Below are 24,848 nucleotides of genomic sequence, written 5' to 3'. Positions count from 1 at the left end.
AACCAAAAAATTTACCTTTGTTGCAGTGACTGGTAGGTCTGATCTGCCATGGCAAAATTACAGTTAGCAGGCTAGCATTTATCTAATGGCATCACTGGGACACTATAAAGATTATGTTGCTAGTTGCTATGAATCTTCTTTGAATCATAGCAATACCATGTACAACAGAATGGAACATTTTTTTCAATTCTGTGCCATCTTCGCAATCATAAAGATTCAGCCATTGTTGCAGCCAGTGCATCAATCCATCTTGAAATACAATCAACTTTCAGTTGAGTTCATTCCTAACATTATCCAGCAGCATTTTCCCCTGATGTTTGAAAGTGAATTACAACTCCATTAGCCAGTTCAGGAAGGGTAGACTTGCCCTCAAGGGGCTTGCCTGGGTCTGCTCTTGATGATTTACTTTTGAGGCATTTGAGTCCAGTAATCATAAGTCATACCTGGACTGACGAATAGGTGAGTGGTCTAAGGGCCTGAGAATCAATCCTATAAAGTTTTCTAATCTTCAATTGTGTCCACATGCAAATCATACTCCATTGAATACATCTAGAGTCTTGCCTGCAACAGTGATTAGCTGGTCATGAGCCAATCGTGGTTTTGCAATGATTTTCTTGTTTTCTAAGACCTATGGTTAGTCTTAAGAAGCCCTGATGGTATATGGGTTAAGCACCAGATTACTAACCACAATTTCAGTGGTTCAAATCTATGAGCTATTGCATGGGAGAAAAATAAAATTGTCTGCTTCTATAAAGATTTACAACCTCCGTAATCAGTAAGAGCAGTTTTACTATGCCCCGTGAAGTGGTTGGGAGTCCGTTGAGATTCGAGGGCAATGGGCGGGTATAGTTAGTCATGCAGCCATTTATCTTGTGTCCACCATTCTAGGACCATGCTGATGTGACATTCACCCAGATGATTGATCTTTGTCTTGACTTTGTCCTCTTTAAGCCTTCAAAAACAAACAAACAGACACAAAGCAAAACAAAACACTGCTGTCAAGGTGATTCAAACTCATTGTGACCATGCAAAGCACATGAGAACTACTCCCTCAACTTTCTGGTAAGGAGACAAGCTCTTCCTTCCCCCATGGAGCTACTGGCTTTGAACCACTTGTGATTAAGTTAGAAATCTCTATAAAATATATTTGAATGCAGAGTCTTTTTAATTTTCCCGTTTTTCTTCGGTGAGGCAATTGTACTGGGTCCAAAAGGGTCAATATGTGCTAGGATCAACTTCCCAGAATGTAGCAGCACCCGTAATGTCCCATTCAGTTTCTAGCCCTGAGAGGTTTCTTACTACCTTTATTTTCAAAATTATAATTTATTATATCACAACTTAAAACAAACTCATTTACCAGGAGAGAGATGTCCAGATCATTAATGAAGGGCAACATGTGGATGTCAAACATTTTTGTTACACAGTGTGTTGCATTTGATATATACGTAACTCCATAAATCATGAAACTCTTCACAAACACAATATATGAATTAGTCCTGTTCTATTCCAAGTTGTCTCGTAACTGCCAACAATACAAGAAAAAAATCTAACAACAAAACCAGACACAGTAAGATTAGCACTTAAGAAAGTTAATATCCCCAAACAGACCAATTTACTGTTATGGAATCTATGCCTCATTATAGGAAGCCTATAAGACAGAGCAAAACTGGTACTGAAGGTCTCTGAGATTGTTTATTGGAGCACACACCCTGATTGTTCTCCCTCAGAAAGGCTGATGGGTTCGAACAGAGGACCTTCGTGAGAAGCCTAACCCTTACTGCACAGTGCCACAGGCGCTTCTCTGAAAACAGTTAGGTCACCGTAAAATGTCCAAGTCCCAATCATCACCATGCACTCTCAGTTCCAAATTACCTTTGCCTAGCAGGACGGAAATGTATATTTAATCATCCCAACCTTTCATCCTTCAAGAGTGTCACTGAGCTAGAATGAACACTTTAATAACTTAATTCTTCTCACAAAATCTGAAACTGATAGTTGGCAGTCTTTTCCCTGGCTGGGCGCGCTGACAGGCATTGCAGATCCTCTGTGCTCCCTTTGAGCAGGGCCTGAGCATGAAGGCAGAGCAGACAAGCACAGATGGAGCCCAGACACTGGGAAGCCCAGTGCTCCTTGCGACAACAGGAGTGAATTTGGCAGCCTCACAGAGTTTGGGGAGAAGAAAAGTAATTCTCTGTAAAGCAATTAGTTACTTAACTCAAACAAACCATTGCGGAGATTACATTTGCTTTAACTTGGGGAAGGCTCTTTAAAGTAAGCTAAATGAGGAGGTTTGCTTTAGATCTTGGGTTTTTTTTTTGTTTGTTTTGGGTTTTTTGGGGGTTGGGGGTGGCGGCTTTCTAAGACAATAATGGGATTTTAGGGTGAAGGCATTATTTAAATCGGAATGTATATTCATGGATTTCCACAACATACTTCGATATTAACCTTGTCAGACAGATAAAACAAATGAAAGTTGTTGCCTGGCCTGCCCTTGAACCTCACTTTTTAATTTGGTTTTCTTGGCTTTGTCATATTTCTCCTGTGGCCACATAACTTAATCATTAATGCCTTATTCTTTCTATATAACTGGAAACTTTGATATCTCTTCTTGAATGCCTTTCTACCAAGTATTAACCCATAGTAGGCCTCACTATTGATTGCATCTTCTTGGGGTAGGAAGCAGGGACCAGGTAGGGATCACTTCCTTTTCATCTGTTTTGAAGCCTCTCAATGGGTCCTTATTGATCTCTCTCCACTGCTTTACACACACAGTTTAAAGCACTTATCTCATACATCTGTGCAGGTATGATATTATTTTTACTTACAGAGAGTGCCTACTCATAGTTATTGTATTCATAGTGTATATTACACAAGCACAGTGGTGTTTTTAAGTGGATAAATTCAAAGATCCAAAAAAATTTATGCTGGTTAGATTTTCTAAAATATAAATCAAGTGAGAAAAAAAAACACAACATGCTACTTATGTGTACTAGATGTATGGGCTTGGGCCTTTGGTTTTAGTTGCTAGGGTGCTTTAATGCTACTAAAGGGTTTATGTTAGTCCACAGGAACATAAGAAATTGATTATAAACTTTTAATATTTGAAGAACTTATTTGACCAAATGATATGGCAATTGCAGTGACTTCAGCAAAGTCGCCCTAAAGAAAGAACTAGAGGCCTCAGAAAAGGTGTTCCATAGCTCTCTGATTAAAATCAGCCCTTATGCCTCACCATAAACTCACACAGGACCACTTGGCCCATGCAGTGGCTTACAATATTACTATCATATACAATCTAATTGTGTCCTTTTTTTCCCCTTGAGCTAAATATCTAGTTTTCAAGATCAAATAATAGACAGCTCAGTAGGTAGGAAAGACTAATGAAGGATGTCGAAGTAGAGAGTAATAAAATCCAGATACAATCTGCCATTATTTTAATCTTTAGGTAAGTTAATTCTAGAATGATATTTTGATTTTTAATACTACAAAATGTGTTTACTAATTCATAAAGTATGTTTATGACAATTGATATACTTTAAGTTCTATGGATTGAACTATGTACCCCCAAATAAAACTAAACCAAATTCACTACCATTGAATAGATTCTGACCCAGAACAATCCTATAGGACAGACTAGACCTGGTCTTTAGGTGTCCTGAGGCTGTAAATCTTTATCATAGTAGATAGCTGCATCTTTCTCCCCATGGTCCGCTGATGTATGTGAATTTCCAACCTGTGGCTAGCAGCATGATGCTTAATCCACTAAGACACCAGAGACCCTGGTCACCTCAATAGATGTTGTAATACTAATGTTCATGTCTGTTGTGAAACTAGACAAAGGACAACCAAGTAAGTATGAGGGTGTGGAAATCTTGCTATATCAAGAGAGTTAGCAATCCTCAGATGCAGGCACACGTGGGAAAGTCAGAGAAGGAATAGGATTTCAGGTATATCTTGACTGAGGGTTTTTGGCATGGGAGGGATGGAGGCAGGCTAACTGAACCAGCTTGCTCTATGATTGAATCATATTTGGCTTTCTTCAATTGAGACCGCACCAGAGACAAAGACGGAATAGGAGATCGTGCTGTTAACAGCCACGCGCTGGTCTTTGAAGGTCCAGGGTAATAAGGAGTGCTGTTTGCTCTCCTGGCTGGCAGCTTCAGACTGTGGTTTCACATCCTTGATTGCTCCAGGTGGTGGGTCAAAGTTTTATTCTTATTTTCCAATGTGTGGTCTAGCTCTGTCTGTTCATTCAGTTTCTCACTGGGCTGTGATCCTATTTGGGAACAGTATATGTAAAGATGTTATCAGTTTGTTAATCAACAGTGGAGCTGGACTAGGGTGAATCCTAAAGCCTTATAAAAGAGGGGAAAATAGATTGAAACAGGGAGAGAGGGGAAGGATGCACAGTACAGTTAATAGGGCCTCAGAAACCCACAGATACAGTTGTATCTATTCCTATAGTGTGGCCATGTTAATGATCATCAGTTTTTGCATGTTGTTCTTGGGTTTTTAGTTCTTCTCGTCATAGTTTTTGTTACCTTTACTGAGCAACCCTTTCCTGATGGGCCTGGATAAGAGAAGGTGTTAAAAAGACATTGATAGCATTTACTTGTGAGGGATACTTATTAGAATAACTTTTGGTTGTTATCCTGCTACATATAAAATTAGCCATCTCAGAAGCAGGAAGGTGGAAAATTCTCACTTGCAGAAAGAGAAAAGTATAGGCAGGGGGTGCTTTGTGCATTGAACCCCACGATTCCTGTACAAAGAAGTGTCTGGATCTAGGAGAGAGCTCTGACATCAGAGGGCAGCAGAGGAAAGGCAGAGTAGGGTCAGCAGCAGAACCAGGAGCCAGAACATGACAGGGAGTAGTGGGCGTCCAAGCCCATTGAGAAAATAAAGTGGCGCGCTTTCTGGCAGGAGACTGGCTTGGGGATTGGAGTCTCTCCAGGGACTAAATTGGAGCACTAAGTTGCTGACCCATGGAACTAGATCTGAATGCTTTCAAGTTGAGGCTTATAGAAAATTATATTATCTGGTTTCAGACTTTAAATTTTAGTTTAGCCAATTAATTAGTACTTTTAAAGTATGGTATTGGAAAAAAAAAGTATGGTATTGGAATAAAAAATGTTTTAAACCTCACTGCCATCAACTCATTGCTGCCTCATAGCATACCCCCCCCCCCCCACTCCATGAGTTTCTGAGATTCTTGTGGGAGTAGAAAGCTGTAGTCTTTCTCTCACAGAGCTGATGTTGGTTTTGAACTGCCAACCATGCGGATCATAGCTGAATGAGTGAGTACTACACTACCAGGGCTCTTAGTGTTCATATAATTGTAAAACGTTAGGCATTTATTGACGTCTCTAAAATGAGTTTGTACCATGACCCAAGCAGTAAGCAGAGGCCAAGAAGCCGTATAGTTGATAGGCCAAAGTTCAGAGAGATGGTTGACAAAAGGCTATCCTGTCTGAAAATTATATCCTGAGCATTTGTACTAGTAAATTCCTTGAATAACACCAATATCGTGGTTCACAATAACACTTGGAAAGGACTCTTCTTGTTTGCTGCTATAATGATGTGAAATTACTCGGCATGCCTCCTCTATTCATAGTCTTTGTAACTCCTACCAAATGACCGGGTGGGAGGAGGCAAAAAATAATGTGGAGACTCTAAGGAAAAGATTGATCGATTTAACCATTCTTCTGGTTAAAAAGTGAATCCTTGTACCAGCAGGAAGAGAGAGAGCAGAAGACCATCAAGATGGAAGAAGCGCTGCGTGGGTGCTTTCAACCTCCCTGCATGAAGTGGCAGCAACGGTGGCACCAGCGGCCACAGAACTGAGACTACAAGTGAGTGAAGATGAGTATCTTAGAGTGGCTTCAGAGTGGGGTACTTTGGGGGCATTTATCAGTGTTAACGAAATTTTTATAACACTTGTCTAAGCAAAGAGTTGCATGGCTGAGAGGCCGAGGATCAGAGGAAGAGCCATGCCTCTACAAGTATGATTTAAAATAGGTACTACTGTACATAACAGGACTGTATCTTTAATGTTTTCTGATCTAGACATATGGTACCCTGTTTATTCATCCAACATATCCCTGTATATGCTTAACAAATCATTCAAAAAGTTGGATTCTAAGAAGAGTGAGAAATCAGGGTTGGAGGAATTATTCTTAAGAACCTGCAGATGCAGGTTGAAACAGCCTTTTTGATGAAAGTGAGGAGGAATTGAAGCACTGGCTGATGAAGTTCAAGGTTTGTGGCCCTTAGCATGGATTACAACAAAATGTAAGGAAGAACAAAATCCTCACAACTGGACCAATGGGCCTCATTTTGATAGATGGAGAAAAGGCTGAAGTTCTCAAAGATTTTTTCTTACGTGGTTCCACAATCAATACTCATGAAAGCAGCAGTCAAGGGATCAAAGACATCTTGAATTAGGTAAATCTGCTGCACAAGACCTCCTCGGTGTATTGAAGAACAGGGATGTTACTTTGGGAACTAAGGTATTCCTCACCCAAGCTATGGTGTTCTCCATTGTACCATACGTACGGGCAAGTAAATTACTGAATAAGGAAGACCACAAAAGACAATTTCAGTTGTGGTACTGGGGAATATTGAAAGTACCTAATAGTTCAGACACGATTAAATAATTTTTGTTACCAAACCATCTGGGTTTTTCAATGGCAGAGGAGTGACTAGAAATGACAACATCTGTGTATTTTTTCCTTTGTTTTGTTTTTAAGAAAAATCAGAAAAGATCATCAAGGATGCAAAAAACAAAACATGTTGATTCCTTCCCTCCTGGATCAGAGAGAAAAGTATGCCATCCAACATGCATGACCTTATTGGGTAGCTTAAACGTGACCACATGGGAATACTTATCTAATGATAATTGGTAAATACTGCAATATAGGGCTTTTAAATGTTTTTTGTTGTTGTTGTTATTGCAGGGCCAAGTGTCAAATATGAGGGGAGACCCAAATAACACCTGAAAAGCTTTGCTGGGTGGAGCTGTCAGAGTAGGCATTTGTCCTGCTGGGCGAGCATCAGTGCACCCAGTGGTATCACATGGGAAGTTTCTCTCTGGTCACAGTGAATATTTTTGTAAATGTAGTTTAACTCAAACCTCATTTCCTGTGATGGCTGATTTCAAAAAAACAGCATGCAGCTGTGAACTTTTGTTTCCTGTTGAGGAAGAATTGTGTAAACTATTGTGTAAACTATTATATATATATATATACATATATATATATATATATGGAAGTCCCAATTTATGACCTGTTAGAATTATGATACACTGTACTGATTACCATTTTGTTGTTGTTGTTTTCTGCTTATGTACCACATACACCCTTGCAGTGTGTAACTACCTATTGTTATTATTAGCCACTGTTCATTCATAGATGGTCAGTTATTTACTATATAAAATAGACTATAGCCTGCTCCACAATGAAGACAGTGTGAGTGTTTGTATCATTGTAGGGTGTGGTAAGGTATAGAAACTTGGGCAATGGTCAACAAAAAGAGAAACTATAATTGAATTATGCATATGCCTGACAGACATAAGTACTTTGCTATCATTGATTAAACTATAATAATGACTTTAATATTCTTCTGGGTAGTTGGAATATGGTATCTTTTCTGGAAAAAATACAGAATGCATGCAGGAGTTTAGAAAATAGTTTCTGATTTAGGTGAATACGTTTCAAATAATTGATCAGGATAACATGATGGAAGAAATCATTGGAAATACAGTCCATATGCCAAGAATGCTGAATTTAGAACTTGCTCTCACCGATGTGGAACAGCTCATGTATCACAAGGATGGGTAAGTGACATATGGATTTTGAAGGGGAAAGAAATACTGAAGAAGGGGAAGGAGAGAAAATGTCAAAGAAAAATTACAGTGAAAGAGTTAAATGGAGCTTTTTGTAAACTAAATAGGAGGCTTCAAATTCTTAAAAACATTGACCTACATGCTGATCCCTTGTGTTAGACCAGGTTGACTATTGAAACAAATCCAAGGTATAAGAAGAGCTTTATATGAAAGAGAAATTACATATTAAGAAAGCATCTCAGCCCAGTCCAGATCAAGTCCATAAGTCTGATATTAGCCCATATGCCTAATACCTATCTATAAATTTCTCTTGAGACTCATGCAGCCACTCACAATGATGCTGAATGCAGGAAGATGACAAGCCAGTGGGTGAATAGTCTCGTGGATCCAGTAGCAGTGGAAGAATCTCAGTGCTGGCGTGAGTTTCCATGTGAATCTTCCAAAGGTAGGTGGAGTGGAGAGAGTGTGGCCCAACTTTATGCAGAAAAAGGAAGTTCCCAAGATCTCCATGAGAAGGCCATGCCATAAGGAGGCATCATCTGGCTGTGACCTGATTGACAGGTTACTGTCCACCTCTATCCCTATTTATTGAGTTGACATTAAATTATGTAACTATCACACAATTTTATTAAAGTTAGTAGGCAGATTCAGGAAGCAGTTACATATGACCATAAAATATTTAAAGAAAAAATGAAAATAAGTACACAGATTACTCATCAATTACACTAATAGAAAAACTTTCCATAATTGGAGTTATTATCACAACTGACAAATTATCAATATTGCTAGTTTTTGTGGAAGTAAAATTCATAAGTGTACTCTTATGTGTGCATGTTTGTATTAAAATATATTTATAAGTTGTATAAATAATGTTTACAACATTTAAAGACAAATTAAAATTAGATTTATAAAGATACAGATAATAAATAATAAAAGGTAGTAATCATGAATACTGTTAAAAAGTTATCAATTTATGTATAAAACACTATCTGTGAAATTTTCAGGATAGAGCACTGTCATAAATAATGATTACCTTTTGTGGTAGTTATAGAATCATTTGCCAATTTGAGAAAATTAGGAGTGAAGAAGTGGAATCTATCAGGTCATAGCCAATGAGACCTCTGTGTGGGCATGGCCTTCTCCTGAGTATTCTGGCAACTCCAGTATTCCTCCTTGGAGGTGTGAGGCTCTTTCTTGACTCCCTGTGACTGTACTGACAACACTCCCTCCCTGGGAGACATTGCAGTTGACAGACATATGGAACTACATCAGTGTCCTGAGCTGGAAGAGCTCCATGGAGACCCATGTCAGTGCTGAGATGTTTACAACATCTCTGGAACCACAAGACTGTCTACCAACTGGCTTGTGATCTTCCTGCATACGGCATCATTACATGTATTTCATGAGTCTGAAAGAGAACTTTATAGATTGGTATAGGACATATGAACTAAAGTTGGATTTAAGAACTTGATCTGGACTGGGTTAAGATGTTTTCTCAATATTCAATCGCTCCTGTACATAAAGCTCTTTCTTGTATACATATGCATGTCCCTGAATTTGATTCTCTAGTCTACCCAGACTAACACACCTATATAACAAAATCTAAATGGTATATCATTTTATAATTTCTGAGATTTAAATACTCATGTAATTTATATAAACAATCTCTTCTAATTTGGATGCATTTTTCCAGAATATGATTGATTTTGCATTAATATTTTAAACAGGAAAATAAAGATGATGAAGCAAACCGTGTTTCCTCCAGCACAATTCCTATCATTATTGTATTTTTATACATATTTAAGTGTATCTATGTAATTCCTTAAAATCTATTAATATGTTATTATCTTCTGGAAAAAATGTAATTAGTGTGATATTAGGAGAACCAGAGAATAGAAAAGTACCTGTAAATAATACAAATACTGATATAATAAAATGAAGAGTGGATCACACATTACTTCATGTTCAGGACACCATGCCATATGCTCAGGGATTGTAATAGACCAGACAGCCATCCCCAGGAAATAGCTAATTAGCAAACCTCCAAAGGAAAATCATTATGTAGTTAGGAATTCTAGGAAAATATGACATCAACCTGAAAGCAGAGATGTTGAGGAAGTTGAGATAACTGAAAGGGAGGAATAGCAAGGAAGCCAAGTCTGGCTTTTTTTTTTTTTTTTTTGGCATCATTAACTGGAAGATGAAGCCAACTCCTTACCTCAAGCATCCTTCCTGTCAGACAGAGCTCAGCCATGCCTCCAACCTCCAATCTCCTTTACCTTAGTTTCAAACGACCTTCCAGCCCATGGTACCTTTCTCTTTGGGGTTCAATAATCTGTTAAAATTATCACACACACTTAACAGTCAATACTCAATTGCAGACTAATTGGAGAAAATAAAATATAAGAAGTTAGAAACCATTTTTTAAGAGACAGTTATTTTATCTGTAGCACCTCTTATGAGCCATAACATCAGACATGTGTTTCCTTTGCCCTCAGCTCAACTCCATAGTCCCTTGGTCTCTGCCTTGCCTGGTCAACTATTACAAACTCCTGTAGCAGCAACAAATGTCCAAAGGGCAACTATAAAAAGAATTTCTTGTAGAAAGATGAATACAAAGCTGGTCCCAGTGGGATAGACGTTAAGTTGTCCCAAATGTTGAACATTTTCCAAGTGCTGTATCACTTCTTTGTCCCTGGACTCAATCACTATTCCTCTTTGTCTCTCACTTAAATCCCAAGGTTCCACAATTCACTGTAACATCTCACAGGTGAGATCAAAGGTGCTCCACGGCCCCACGTTGTCATTTCTTCAATGGACTAGACATGGATCTATGATTCCACTCTAACCTTTCATTTTTCAATTCTAAAACCTAGGCTATTATCTCTGAGACAGTGAAGTAGCATCAATGCAGATGGTATGAGAATCTCCAAAAATACGCAGAACAGTTTGCTTAGAGAAACTATACTATCATTCAATAGAGGGAAAAATGACTATCTCTGATACAGTTTTTTAGACTGTCGTGACGTAGAATGCTTAGAGTAGAAACAAAGTTTGAAACAGTGTAGCATAATTAAAACAAGGCTTCCATTTACCTTCTTCATAAAAATCAGAAATTCAATTACCAAAATGTGATCGTATACAAAACATTTTTTGGAATTCCAGTTTTTGTAACCACTTATTTTTAGCACTTATTTTAAACTCTATTTGCCAATTAATTTTTTACCACTCCAATTGATCTCCAATATTGAATCTAAACAAAACTTCAATTTGATTTAGCAAGTGGATTTTAGATGAATGTAAAAGACCACACACACACACACACACACACACCTTGCATATTTCCACTTCCCTTATACCAGGTATACTATTGCCTTAAAAGCGTCCCTGAGCTAGCTTACTCTACTTTAGAAGAGAGGTAGCATCCTATTGCTTGCCAACCACCATCTGACCCACTGACTTGAGCATATGCCGAAGTCCGATCAGAAGACCCACTCCACACAAAGAACCCAGGTTCTATTACCAACTGATAGGGAAAGCTTTATCAATGCTTACTGATTTTTACACCTTTATATTATATGTATCTTCTTACACAGTATTATTATAGCAATGAAAGCAATAAAATTGAATGAGTCAAGTTTTTGTCTGTTTTTGTCAAATTACTTGTTGATTTGCCTGTTTACTTGTTTGAAGATGCTAATTTTTTTTTCTTTTCATATTATTTTCTAATATTTTCAGTTAAACAAAATGTGTTCTTTGTACATTTATGATGTTAACAAAATAATTTCCTTAGTCATTTTAAAATTTTACATAAATTGATTTTATTAAATTATTAGCAAATATCATAATTAACTGATGACAACAGTTATAATTAGTGTTGTTTACATTATCAATAGGTTTTAAAGTTATACTTGTATAAAAGATTTGGAAATTCATATTCTCTCAACTTGGGAAGGGGTGGACTCTAGCCTGTCAATCTGGCCACAGCTTCATGACTACATTTGGAGATGCAGTGGAGATCAATAGCTCACTGGAGGCCAGACACAGTCTTTCTCTGCTTGATATTCCTGATGACAAACCACATGGAGCTATGCTAGTGGAGCCAGAGCCTTGGAGCTGGAGGAGCCGCAAGGAGATCCACAGCAGCACCGAGGTGCTTCCACCATCACTGGATACACAAGAATTTCCACCCCCTGGCCAGAGATCTTCCTACATTCAACTTCTTGCATGTGTTATGTGAATCTGAAGAGGAATTTATAGACTGGTATCAGACATAAGGGCTAATATTGGACTTATGGACTGGATGTGGATGGGGCTGGAATGTTTAATATATTATTACTTCTTGATATAGAGCTTTTTCCAATACATATATGAGTGTCTTTGGATTTGTGTCTCTAGTGTTCCCTGACTAACACAAAAGAATAAACATCATCCTGCTATTTTAAAAATTTCAAAATATTATTTATTAACTAGTTTTAACTAAACAGCAAGATGACATACATTCATATGGCTAGAAATAAATGGAATTACTTAAAACAAATTCTAAGAAACATTTAATAAAATATGATTAAATCATGGTGGTCATCTATATTTAAATTACAATAAATCTAGAAAATGTCTTCTGTAAAATAATATTTAAGCTAATTTAAAATAAACCAATGATCAAATAAGATGGTGTAATATTATTTAAATGGTTTATTCTAAACTAACTTCATTTTTTTCAGGTAGTGCTTGTCATTTATTCATAAATTGAAAACAAACCAAAAAACACCTCGCTGTCTTCAATTTGATTCTTACTCCTAACAGTCTTACAGGACAAATGCAACTATTCCTGATGGCTTCTGAAACGTTAATGTTCTGAGAGTGGAAAGCTTCATCTCTCTCCCATGGAGAAGCTGGTGGTTTTCACCCACTGGTCACATGGTCATCAGTCCAAGAAATAACACCCCACCTTTTCAGGGCTCCTTTAATAAATTAGAGGCAGTCTATCACTTATTCAGCAAGGAAGAATTTCATTTCTACAGCACTCAGAGCCTAAAGTAAACCACAATATGTGGATCCAAGCCCCTTTATTAGAAATAGGTAAAGTAAAAGAGTAAAATCAGAGTAAAAATTTACTATTCCGGTGTCAAACCTACACGTGGCAGCTTCTAACATACTGCAAGATTGAGTTCAGAATCAAATTCACGTAAGTATAGAAATTTAGTAAATAATAGATCATTAAGGGGTGTGGTCAACAGATGAGGTTATTATCACATAGGAAATAGTGTTGGGCACATTCTCAATGTCTTTTCATTGCTACATCAACACAGCAAATGTCTCTGTGTTGTTAGTCAGCAAATCAGTTCTGACTCATGGAGAAGCTGTGCATGATTATGTGCAATATCTATGTACCTAAAAATACATGTTAGTTATAAATATGGTTAACATTACTTCAAAGAGCTGGGCTGGAGAGAGCTGAGCTGAGCTGTTGTGTTGATTAACATAAAATCCCCAAGGGAAAGGAGCCTGGTTGTACAGTGGTTACACGTTGGGAGGCGATCTTCATGGTCAGCAGTTTGAATCCAGCAGCAGCTCAGTGGGAGAATGACTGGGCTTTCTTTGTACACCCAGGGCTCCTCAATCTACAGCATGCGGGTCACATGCAGCCCACTGAGGACATTCATCCGGCCTGCCAGCTGTTTTTGCCACCGCTGCCTGTCCTGTGTGATTAAGAATCCGTTCATAGTTTTTTTTAATCTATAGTCTGGCCCTCCAGTGGTCTGAGAGACAGTGAACTGGCCCCCTGCTTAAAAAGTTTGAGGACCCATGATGGGAAACCCACTGGAGTGTCACTGAGTCAGCAGTACTTGATGTCCCTGAGAGCCCAGGGGACATAACCTTAATATTTTATGGTGATTGTGTAAGCAAGGGCTAATACTTGTTGAAGGTGCCAAGACCTGCCTGTTTCTCTTTCTTTAGAAATAGCCCCACTCGTCATGGTCAGGAGGACCCACACATAGATGGGACTTCTCTCGCTGGGTGGAGAGCAACAAATAAAATGATCCTACAGTTTTATAGACTCAGAAAATATTGTGTGAGGGGTTGAGATGACAAGAAAGAGGAGGAAAACATTAAATACTGTTGGGCTGAGCAAGCATATCCTTAAGCTTCCCTCCTGTCTCTTTTCCCTTGATAAGGATGTGTGGCAGAGACACTGAAGGCAGGCTCTACTGAATACACCAAAACAGAGGACCTTATATTGAATCAACCCGAGGAGGAACAGAGTTAAGGAAGGCCAGGCCTGAGTCTGTTACTCCTTCAGACACTGTGATGAGGAGGAAGGCAGCTTTTCCCCTGAAACCAGCTGGCTGAAAGTGGTTGTGTGTCTGAACTGACGCTATAGTAAAAACTCTTATGGTAAGCTCTATACATATCATGAATTGGTTTTAAGTAGGAGCCAGATTCCTTGATTGCATCCCATAGAAACTGATATCTGAGAAAAGAAGAAATATAAAAAATCATAGATTATGGATATGATGTTTAAAATTAGACCAAAAAATTTCTCACCATTGCAAAATTTACTATTATCAAAACAGTTACATCCAAAAATACAGTTGTAATATAAGGGGAGTAAAATTAACTCAAAACTGAAATCTAGTAAAATTAATCTAAAAAAGACATCTAGGCTGATTTTTAAATGGGAAATAAAATAAAAATAAGTATGCTATTTCTGACAAACCATGCATAGCTGAACTCAATGTAATTTTTTAATACTGTATCTAATACTACTTACTAAGAGTTTCTAAATCAGGACCAGATTCTGAGGTCAGGTTAGATTTTCTCAGTCATCATCGTGTGTTCATTAGAGTAATTGGAGACACTAATTATGCCCCCCTTTTAGTATTGAGAAAATGGTGTGACGGTCACGATGTCTGAGTTTCTCTCAATGGGGAAGGAGACCAACTTCAGACCTGCCCAAGGCCAATAGGCAGAGGCAGAATTCAGACACCCCTCCACTCGGATCTTTTTTAAGTTATTCTGATACCAATCTTCCCTTCTTGGCAATTTACTTCTCTGCTGGGTTCAATAATCCATTTCAGTGGTCACACACAACTCACAGACAGTGATCATGATAAGGGGAGCTTATTTTTAGTGAAGTGAACACATTATCCCAAGTCAGCGTCAGAAAGCATTAAGGATATAACACCTTGGCCAAAGCAGCCCCTCTACTCAGCCGTGCTAGCAGCCATATCTTTCCCCAGTGTTCAGCACTTCAGTCACACTGTCTCTTGACAGGCCCGGAAGAACACCACTCTTATGTCACTTGATTTCACTCCCTAAATGTGTCCCTTCTGCTCTTGTGATCTGGCTGCTTTCTTCTCTGGTGCCTCTGCTGCCCCTGCCACCTGATGGGCTTTGCTCGTGGCATCCTCTGCTCCCGTTTCTGAGATAACTCACTCACTGCCATCAACTGAGCCTATAGGAAGACTAGAACTGCCCCTGTGAGTTTCCAAGACTGTAACACTTTATAGAAGTAGAAAACCCCATCCTTCTACCATAGAAGGGTTGAAGATTTTGAACTGCTGACCTTGAGGATAGCAGCCCAATGTGTAACCACTATGCAACCCCTGCTCCTGAATGCCTGAGTTAGAATCTTCTAATCCTTATTGGCATGCTACCCCCTAGTAATTGACTGGATGGGAGTTACCAAAGCTATAAACCAAAAAAAGCTATACTAAGCAATCTCACCTTACAATGAAAATGCCTTGAATCCCAAAAGGTCTTGTATACTTCATAACAAAGTCCACCTAAAAAAGACAAATGGTAGAAAACATTAACCTTGCAAGGAAGAAAAGCTTGCATAATTCATTACCTAAGTACAAAACTATATCCTCAAAACAGTCTCTAGAAAAGGACATCATATTGGTAAGGTAGGAAGTCATCAAAAAAGAGGAAGACTCTCAATGAAATGTGTTGACACAACGGCTGCACCAGCATATCATCCTCATTGTGAGAATGGAACAGGGTTAGACAATATTTCATTCTGTTGTATATAGGGTTGCTATGTGTTGGACAAGAGTAATCAACAGCTGGCACAAACCACAGCAGTTATATCACCTGCGACATAAAAATTCACTTTCACTGCCATTGCGTCAACTCTAACTCATAGAGACCCTTGTGGCAGAATGATACTACATATATGGGTTTCTGAGACTATAACTATGGGGGTTGAAAGCCTCATCATTCTCAAAATGCTGACCTTGCAATTAGCAGCTCAACCATAACCCTCCAATATACTGGTTCTTCTTTGAATATGGACTAGTTTTGCTCTACTAACCTATTTCCTTTATAAAACTACCCGTTTTGAAGTACTCCCTTAATGCAAGAATATTTTGTTCTATTAAATTGCATTTCATGATGCTAACCCAACACAGTTGCTGAAGACAGATGGGGTGCATAAGCCAATGTGATAAAGAAAGCTGATGGTGCCCGGCTATCAAAAGATATAGCATCCACGTTCTTAAAGGCTTGAAGGTAAACAAGTGGCCATCTAGCTGAGAGGGAACAGGGCCCACATGGAAGAAGCACACCAGCCTGTGTGAACACAAGCTGTCTAAGGGATCAGGTATCAGGCATCAAAGAACAAAGTATCATATTATTGAATGCGGGGATGTGCGGAGTGGGGCCCCAAAGCCCATTTGTAGGCAACTGGACATCCCCTAACAGAAAGGTCACAGGGAGGAGATGAGAGAGTCAGGTTGCAGTGTAGCAACAATGAAACATACAACTTTCCTCTAGTACTTAAATACCCGTCTCCCCCGTAGTATCATGAACCCAATTCTACCATACAAATCTGGGTAGACCAGAGGATGTGTACTGGTACAGATAGGAACTTGAAACACAGGTAATCAAGAACACATGATACCTTCAGGACCAGTGGTGAGAGTAGCGATACCGTTTGGGTGGAGAGAGGATGGGGTGAAAAGGGAAACTGATCACAGGGATCTATATATAGCCTCCTCCCTGGGGGATAGACAACAGAAAAGTGGGTGAAGGGATACATCAGACAGTGTAAGATATGGCAAAATAATAGTTTATAAATTATCAAGGATTCCTGAGGAAGGGAGGAGTGGGGAGTGAGGGGGAAAATGAGGAGCTGATGCCAGGGGCTTATGTGGAGAGTAAATGTTTTGAGAATGATGAGGGGAATGAATGTACAAATGTGCCTTATACAATTGATGTATGTACGGATTGTGATAAGGGTTGTATGAGCCCCTGATAAAATGATTAACAAATGGGGAAGGTAACAAAAAAACAAAAACAAAAAAAACACCTGTCAGTTTTGGTATATGAAGAAAAATTCAATTTTAACATACTTCTTGTGAAGGAGGAATAAATGTAAAATGTTTTGACCATTTCAAATTGATTAATAATGTTAATTGTATCATCTACCTTTACATGTGAGGAACCCAAATACACCAGGAATCCCCTATAATTACAAGGTTGAATGATGGAATGAAGTGCTTTCTCTAAAGTGACTCTAGGCAGACCTGTGTATCCATGTCTCCAATAAAATTTACCACTTTCTAATGAGTGTGTATCTTCTTTAATTCTCACAGGTTTCAGGTATGGAAGAGCTTTTATAATCTAATTTTAGTCTATGCAAGTACCAATAGAATAGTTGATTTTATAATCGTAACTGGAAAAGATACATTAACTTCTTATATTACATAGCTAGTGAATGCTGAGCCCAATAAAAGACTGGTGAATCCCAAATTCGATTTTTCACCACTATTCCTTCTAATACATAAACCTTCTCTATAGAATCATACATTTATATGTCCTTAAGACTTAAACATTTTTTTCTTATGTGGATACTTGAGTACATTAATACCAAAATCAACCCCACAGCCATTAAGTAGACTCCAATTCATACAGACTCAAGATAGGGCTTCTAAGGCTGTAATACTTTAGCAGATCACACAGCCTCATCTTTCCCCAACAGAAACCTGGCGGATTTGAACCATGAGAACTCATCTTGCTGTTAGCGTTCCAAAGCTTAATGGAGAGGCCACCAATGCTCCTTGTTAATATATTTCTCATGCTCTCATTGTCAGTCAATTCTGACTCATAACAACCCAAAAGGACAATATGGAAGAACTATTCATGTGGGTTTTTGAGAGTAATTTAGGGATTGTTTCCAACTGCTAACCTTGGAATTTTCAGCCCAGTATCTAATCCAGTACTCTACCAGGGTCTCTTGAATTTAAGACTTGCTACATTAAATGGAGTTTTCATCTTCTCAACTAAAGTTAATTCGAGGAATTAAGATCCTCAGAATAGACTAATATAATTTTGATGCCTGTGTTTAACTATGTAAATGTCAGTCAGCAGTATTTCTTGTATAATTTAATTTGAGCTTTCGTGGTATAGATGTCAAACTTTCATTCAATTGGTAACTGAAATGTTGGCTCAAACCTACCAGATGCTCTATGGAAGAAAGTCATCTCAGTTAGCTTCTGTAAAGATTACAGCCTTGGAAACCCATGGGGTAGTTCTTTGCTGCTCAATAGTGCTCCTTTATGTTAGAATCAACTGGACTCTATAGCATTGGAATAATATTAGTCAAAATCTTCAAATCGAGGGTATGACTATTTTCAGTTAATTTCTTATATTTGTGTCTTTATGCTGATGAGTTTCCAGATTTTTAATAGTGCAGTTCTGGAATGACTCACCTGCAAAATTCTGACAAAGTTTGGCCTTTCAAAATAGTTTCACTGCCTAAAACTGACATTTAAGCTCACAAGAATATAAGAAAGAAAAAATGCAGACAGTTGGAATCAGACACTGCCTTATTCATGGGATAGAGGGATTTTCCTTTTTTTTGCAGTTATTGTTAAATAAAATTATAATTTTAAAAATGATTTTAGAAGAAAAATGTCACACTGAAAATTTAAGCCTTTCTATGGTAATTTTATAAAGTATAGTTCAAAATTACTCCGGTAGCTAACATATATGAATCATAGAGACTATAACATTAATAATATACTGAATAATAAAACCATAAACCAAACCAAATTCACTACCCTCAAGTGAATTCTGACTCATAGTGACCCTAGAGCACAGGGTAGACCTGTCCCTGTGTGTTTCCACACCTGTCACTCTCATGGTGAAGTCACGTTTCTCCCCAGGAGCAGCTGTTGGTTTTGAACAGCTGATATGTGGTTAGCAATCCAATGTGCAGTACACTATGCCACCAGGGCTCCTCAGTACAAACATGTGGTTGCTGTTCGGTGCAGTTGAGTCATTTCCAACACATAGCGATCCTAATTACAACAGAAGGAGACACTGCCTCATTTGTGATAATCTCACAATTGCTTTTATATTCAATTCCATTGTTACAGTCGCTGTGTCAATCCATCTTGCCGTGGGCCTTCCTATTTCGTTCTGCCCCTCCACTTTACTAAAAATGATGGCCTCCCTATGACTGTTTTCTTCTGATAACTTGGTCAAATCTCACCACAGAGAGGAGTTATTAACATGCCAGTATAGCACATGGCCTGGATCAGCAAAGGCTGGATTGAAACGAAGTCAAGTGTGTCCAATTAGGGTCAAAACACTGGCATATTCTCCCTGTGGGTTCTATTGAACTCTTTTTTCCCAATGGGACATTGGTCTACTCTTTTTATCCATAATAGAGAGTGTAATTACCTTCTCAGAGAAATACATGTCTGTCTTCCCACATCTTGGGTTGAATCTCTAGCAAGGCTCACTTACCGTTCTAGCAGGAGGGTCTGCTGATTTAGGGCAACCTTAACACAATGTTGTATGGTTGGAACTGAGTGGTCTTCTCCTTCTGTCCCCATCTTGAGAAACTGACCCCAGCTGAGGTGAGGTCACCTTGGTCAAAGTGGTTTTTAAGATGCACATATAAAGGAGGTGACATTTCTTTCATGTGCACTAGGTGGGCTCTCTACATCATTGAAGGTGGGTACCAGTTCATAAGATGACATGACCTGAGAGCAGAAGCCTGCCTTCATCTTGGTGTTTTCCTTTGCAGTGTTGTACTCATTACATATTTGTCCTTTTGTGATTGATTAACTGCACTAAGCATTATGGTTTCCAGATTCATCCATATCATGAGCTCTTTCATGGTTTCATCGCTGTTTTTCAGGAAAGTATATTATTGTACTGTTTTATGTACCAATGTTTCTTTATCCATTTTTCTACTACATGGTAATTTGGGCTGTTTCCAACTTTCTGCTATTATAAACTGTGCTGTAATGAACATGGAAAAAGCATATATCTGTGTTCTTTCTCTTATTTCTTTAGAGTATATGCCTAGCAAAGATATAGGTAGATTGTTTTAGATACCATATGATTTTTCTCTTCCCAGTTGTTTTAAATAGCACCATATTGCTTTCTACAATGGTTGTAAATGTTTACAAGTCCACCACCAGTGTGTCAGAGTTTTAATCTCTCCACTCCCTCCACATTCAGTGCACATTTGTTGTACTCTGTTGTTTTGAATTAGGCTATTGTTGTGAGTGTAAGGTGACATCTCTCTTTTATTAATTTGCAACACCAGCTGGCCAACGATAATGAGCATTTCTTCATGCATTTGGTATACACTTGAGTGTCATACATTGTGAATTATCTATTCATGTCCTTAGCTCATTTTATTTAGATTTCTTTTTTCATGTTGGGTGTTGTAAAATCTACATATACATACATACAAAGAAACAAAAATAGAATACTTTCTTCTTCTTTGTGGAACATGCACACTGCTACAGCTTAGAGCCCACTACACAGGGAATCCAGGATAGATAAACCCCCCAGAGCTAACAAAGAGAGTAGAGATACCAGGAGGGTTAAGTGAGGGTAGGGGGAGAAAGGAGGAACTGATCACAAGGATCAACGAGAACCACCTTCCAGGTGTACAAATAACGAGAAAGTGGGTGAGGGGTGACAGAGGATGATGTAAGATATGGAAAAAGAAAAAACAATCTATAACTGGCTAAGGGTTCGTGAGAGAGGGTGGGTGGGGGATGGTGAGAGAAGAAATGGGGAGCAGATATCAGGAGATCAAGTGGGAAGAGAATGCTTTGAAACTGATGATGGTGGCATATGTGCAAATGTGCTTGACACATTGGATGAAGGTATGGATTGTGATAAGAGATCTAAGAGCCCCCAATAAAAGTATTTTAAGAAAATAAGGAGAGAAGCCTGTCCAAATATTCCAAATCTACATCCTAAAATATTTTGAGCCTTGTCACTATTAATAGTTTGCTTCATCCATCTTATCATCACTGTCTGCAACAAATTAATGTCCATCATCAAAGTCAGAATGAATGTAGTCATTTTTCTCTTCTTGCTCCACTTTATCTTGCTCATGTTCTACAAAAGCATCTTCTTCATTGTTGCCTGCCTTCTTTAACTTTCTTCTATCTCTTCAAATCCCTCATCTGATTTTTCACCATCACCTCTCTTTTCCAATTCCTCGATATTTTTCAATACATTAATACTTTTTGTGACTGAATTCCCTTTGCTGGAATTTGCTGTATTTTTGGATCGGGGGTGTGTTTTTATGCATCCCCCAACCCCCAGCATCACCTCCCATGGGAGTCTCCACCAATATAGTACCCAGTCTTCTTTGTATATTGTCCCTTGGTTTTTATTATACTCTTCAATATCGTGTTTTTTTAAAAATGTTTCTATTAAATTAAACATTCTTTTCATTGTTTCTCTCAGCTTCTGCTTTAGGGCCAGCATATACTCCCCACCTTCTCCTGTTTTCAATGGCACTGGTTTATTATCTGTATCGGGATACATTGGTGTGCTTCCAGAATTATGTCAGATAACTTTTCACCTCTGGTAAATCCAACTGCATGAGTATTAAAGGTTTGAGCCATATGCACCACTCCTCTCTTCCCTGCCATCGGAATGGGTACCAGTAGGAAAGGGAGCAACTTTTCTGCACTAAGGCTTGCAGTTTAGGTAAAACTATGTTGAAGAACTGATAACCAGCAATGAGAGTGTGCATTCAAAGGGTACTAGCGGAAGCTGTTTACTCTCTTTTAATTTCTTTTAATAATATTCTGTATTCTTTCTCTTTACAGGTCTTGTGTTTGCTTGTTTAGGTTTAATCCTACGTATTTCATCTTTTGTATGACTATTGTGCATACCAGTGTTTTCTTGATGTCCTTTTTTTGCAGCTCTCTTTGCTGATAGATAAGAATCAGGTAAAATTTCTGCTTCTAATCTTGTATCCTGCTACTTACACAAATATCTCAGTTATTTTCAACAGTCTTGTTGTGCAGTCTTTCTCTATATAAAATTATATTTTCTGCTAAGAGTGACAGTTTCACTTCTTTGTCCAATTATATCTCCTTGATTAATTTCTGTTGTCTAATGATTCTGGCTAAAACTTCCAGTCTGATGTTAAATAATAGAGATGATGGAGGAACCTTTGTCCCCATTTCCAAATGAAATGTTTACCATTTTTCCACATTGAGCATGATACTGGCCTCAAGATTTTTTTTTATGCCCCTTATTATGCTGACTAATTTTCCTTTTATTCCTGTTTTCTTGAGTGGTTTTATTTTTAATCAGAAAACGTTGTTGGATATTGTTAAATATTTATTCTTCATCTCTTGATATGATCAGGTAGTTATTATTTTTCTTGTTTGTGTGATGGTTTACACTGATTATTTTTCTAATGTTGAACCATTCTTTCAGACCTGGAATGAATCCTACTGAGTCATGAATGATGATGATGATAAAATTTTGTTGGATTGTAATTACCATAATTTTGTTGAGATTGTTTTTTTGGATCTTTTAATGATCCACAACATTCTTCATAGGCGATATAAGGTGGCTTTGATGTGGAAACCCCACTAGGAGAACTATATTTTAAATCATACTCACCTGTTACAGATTTAGTAACAGACTTACTAGTGTGAGAAGGAGCAGATGACTAATATTCCCAAATTACACAAATGGGGGTCCTTGGGACTTTGCTTTGTAGCTCTTGCTTTGAGAGTGAATATTGAGTGGTGGCCCTGAACCAACATATATTTACAATTGTACTTCCCTTCGTGATTTCTTCTGGCCTGTAGTAATCTGGTGGCCATGGTTCTGCCTAAGTTAATGAGTGTTTTTGAACATTTTTGTCCTATCACTGACCCTCATTATCTGTATAAATAGTGTCATATACCAGATCAATCTGTACGAGTCAATAATCCATGTATTTCAGTATGAAAAACCAGCCATTATTTGTATATATGTCTTTTGTCAACAGTATTTTAAACTCTATACCATTGGCTAAATTTATGAAACCATTGACTACATAAAAGACGCTATCAATAGAATTACCTTATGCCACAGGGAGATTATCTCTAATGCTCTAAGTCAATAATGCTAATGATATCTCTAGAAAGAGCCAGAGACATAAAATAGCAATGTGTGGTGAAGCAAGTGGATGGTGTCCAGCATTTAAAAAGAATAGCCTCTAGCACTTTAATGGCTTGTCTTACAAGAAGGTGCTATATAAGGGAGGTGTCAACCAAGTTCACGTGGCAGAAGCACATCAGCCTGTGTGATCCAAGGATTTTAAACAATGAAATCCACATCCAATAAAGGGATTGGTATTAGAGCTTAAATTGTGAAAATCCAGGATGCAGAAAGCAAACTGGATGTAGTCTGGATGAGAGGAGAACCTCAAACTCCACTTGTGGGGTCCCCAAATGGATTAAACCTTGGATTAATGCCCTATAACCTTAGTCCAAGTGATAGGTAGGAAGATTAGGGATAAAGGTGGTTGTCTCCACCAAATGCCTAGGCTAAAGAAAACTGAGCTGGCCATGCCACAATAGCAGGTTGGAAAGAAATCAGGAACACATTAGACTCCTAGGGGGACAATCCAAAGCTGGGGATGCTCAGACCAAGGTTACCTAGACACAGGTAAAGGTCAACCTGGGCACACACACTAGATGCCAGCAACATTATGTCATACATACACCTGGACTCAGCCACTAAGAATGACCAATACCCTTAAACACGCCCCCATGCTCCCACTCCATCCCCCTCACGCCCCTACACACAAGTGGGGATAGGAGGGGATAAATATCTCAGACTGATGCCTGCATCTCTCTCCTGTGGGCGGCGGGCATGTGTGTGCCCTCTCAGGACTCTCTCGCTCTCCCAAGCTTGGCTTTGTGTGCCAGTTCCACCATTCCTCTTTGGGTTACGCCGCGGCCTCTGAAAGGACATATTCCACGTGGTTTTCCTCAATCCCTCGAAGCGGTCAATTTCGGTTGTGAACCCTCCCATGGCCCCACCATTAAGCCTCGCAAGCTTTCCTGGGATAGCGTGTATGAGCTGACTGTATTACCCAAAACTTCCTTTCCCTCATAATAGTTACTTGAATTACAGAAGTGCTTCTTCAGCCGCATGAATTCTTTCAGAGGTGAGAACCAGGGAGAACCATACCAGAAACCTAGCACAGGATGTGATAGCCCAGCAACTAGACGGGATGCATTGTCAAGTCCAGTTTGACAGCTGCAGTTAGGTTTAAATGTAGTACTTTATCATTTCATACCCCTTTTGGCTGATTTTAAAGTTTCACTTTTTAATATTCTCTGCTTTCCTTTTAATTGAGGATTTTTCTCTGTTCTATCTAGTCATTATCGTGGTGGATTTTTATTTGTTTGGTCATTTTCTTCCTGCTTGCATCTTTTATGTTCTCTGTATTAAATCCAGGATAGGAAAATCTTTGGAGACAGTAACTGAATTAATAATAACCTAAGGCAATGGTAAGGGAAGTTTGGGGAGAAATGGGGAGATAGCAGCAATGGGTGTTAGAAGAAAATGCTCTGAAATTCACTGGGGTGATAATTGCATAACTCTGTGAAGCATATATCAATAAAACAATTAAAAATAAATATAAGTAGTATAATAGAACAAAAATACAAAAACAGTAAAATAAAATAAAGTGAAAATAAAACCACCTTGTGAGTAGAGT

General features: G+C 38.4%; 1 pseudogene; it reads right to left on the bottom strand.

The window, feature by feature from the left end:
* Positions 1-21,104: 21,104 nt before the first annotated feature.
* On the bottom strand, positions 21,105-21,765 carry LOC142461528 (DNA-directed RNA polymerase III subunit RPC7 pseudogene; annotated as a pseudogene).
* Between the last annotated feature and the right edge of the window lie 3,083 nt (positions 21,766-24,848).

The sequence above is a fragment of the Tenrec ecaudatus genome, chromosome 11, assembly GCF_050624435.1.
Source record: "Tenrec ecaudatus isolate mTenEca1 chromosome 11, mTenEca1.hap1, whole genome shotgun sequence".
Lineage (NCBI taxonomy): Eukaryota > Metazoa > Chordata > Mammalia > Afrosoricida > Tenrecidae > Tenrec > Tenrec ecaudatus.
The sequence above is the reverse complement of the archived record's forward strand: the minus strand, read 5'-3'. Positions and strand labels throughout refer to the sequence as shown.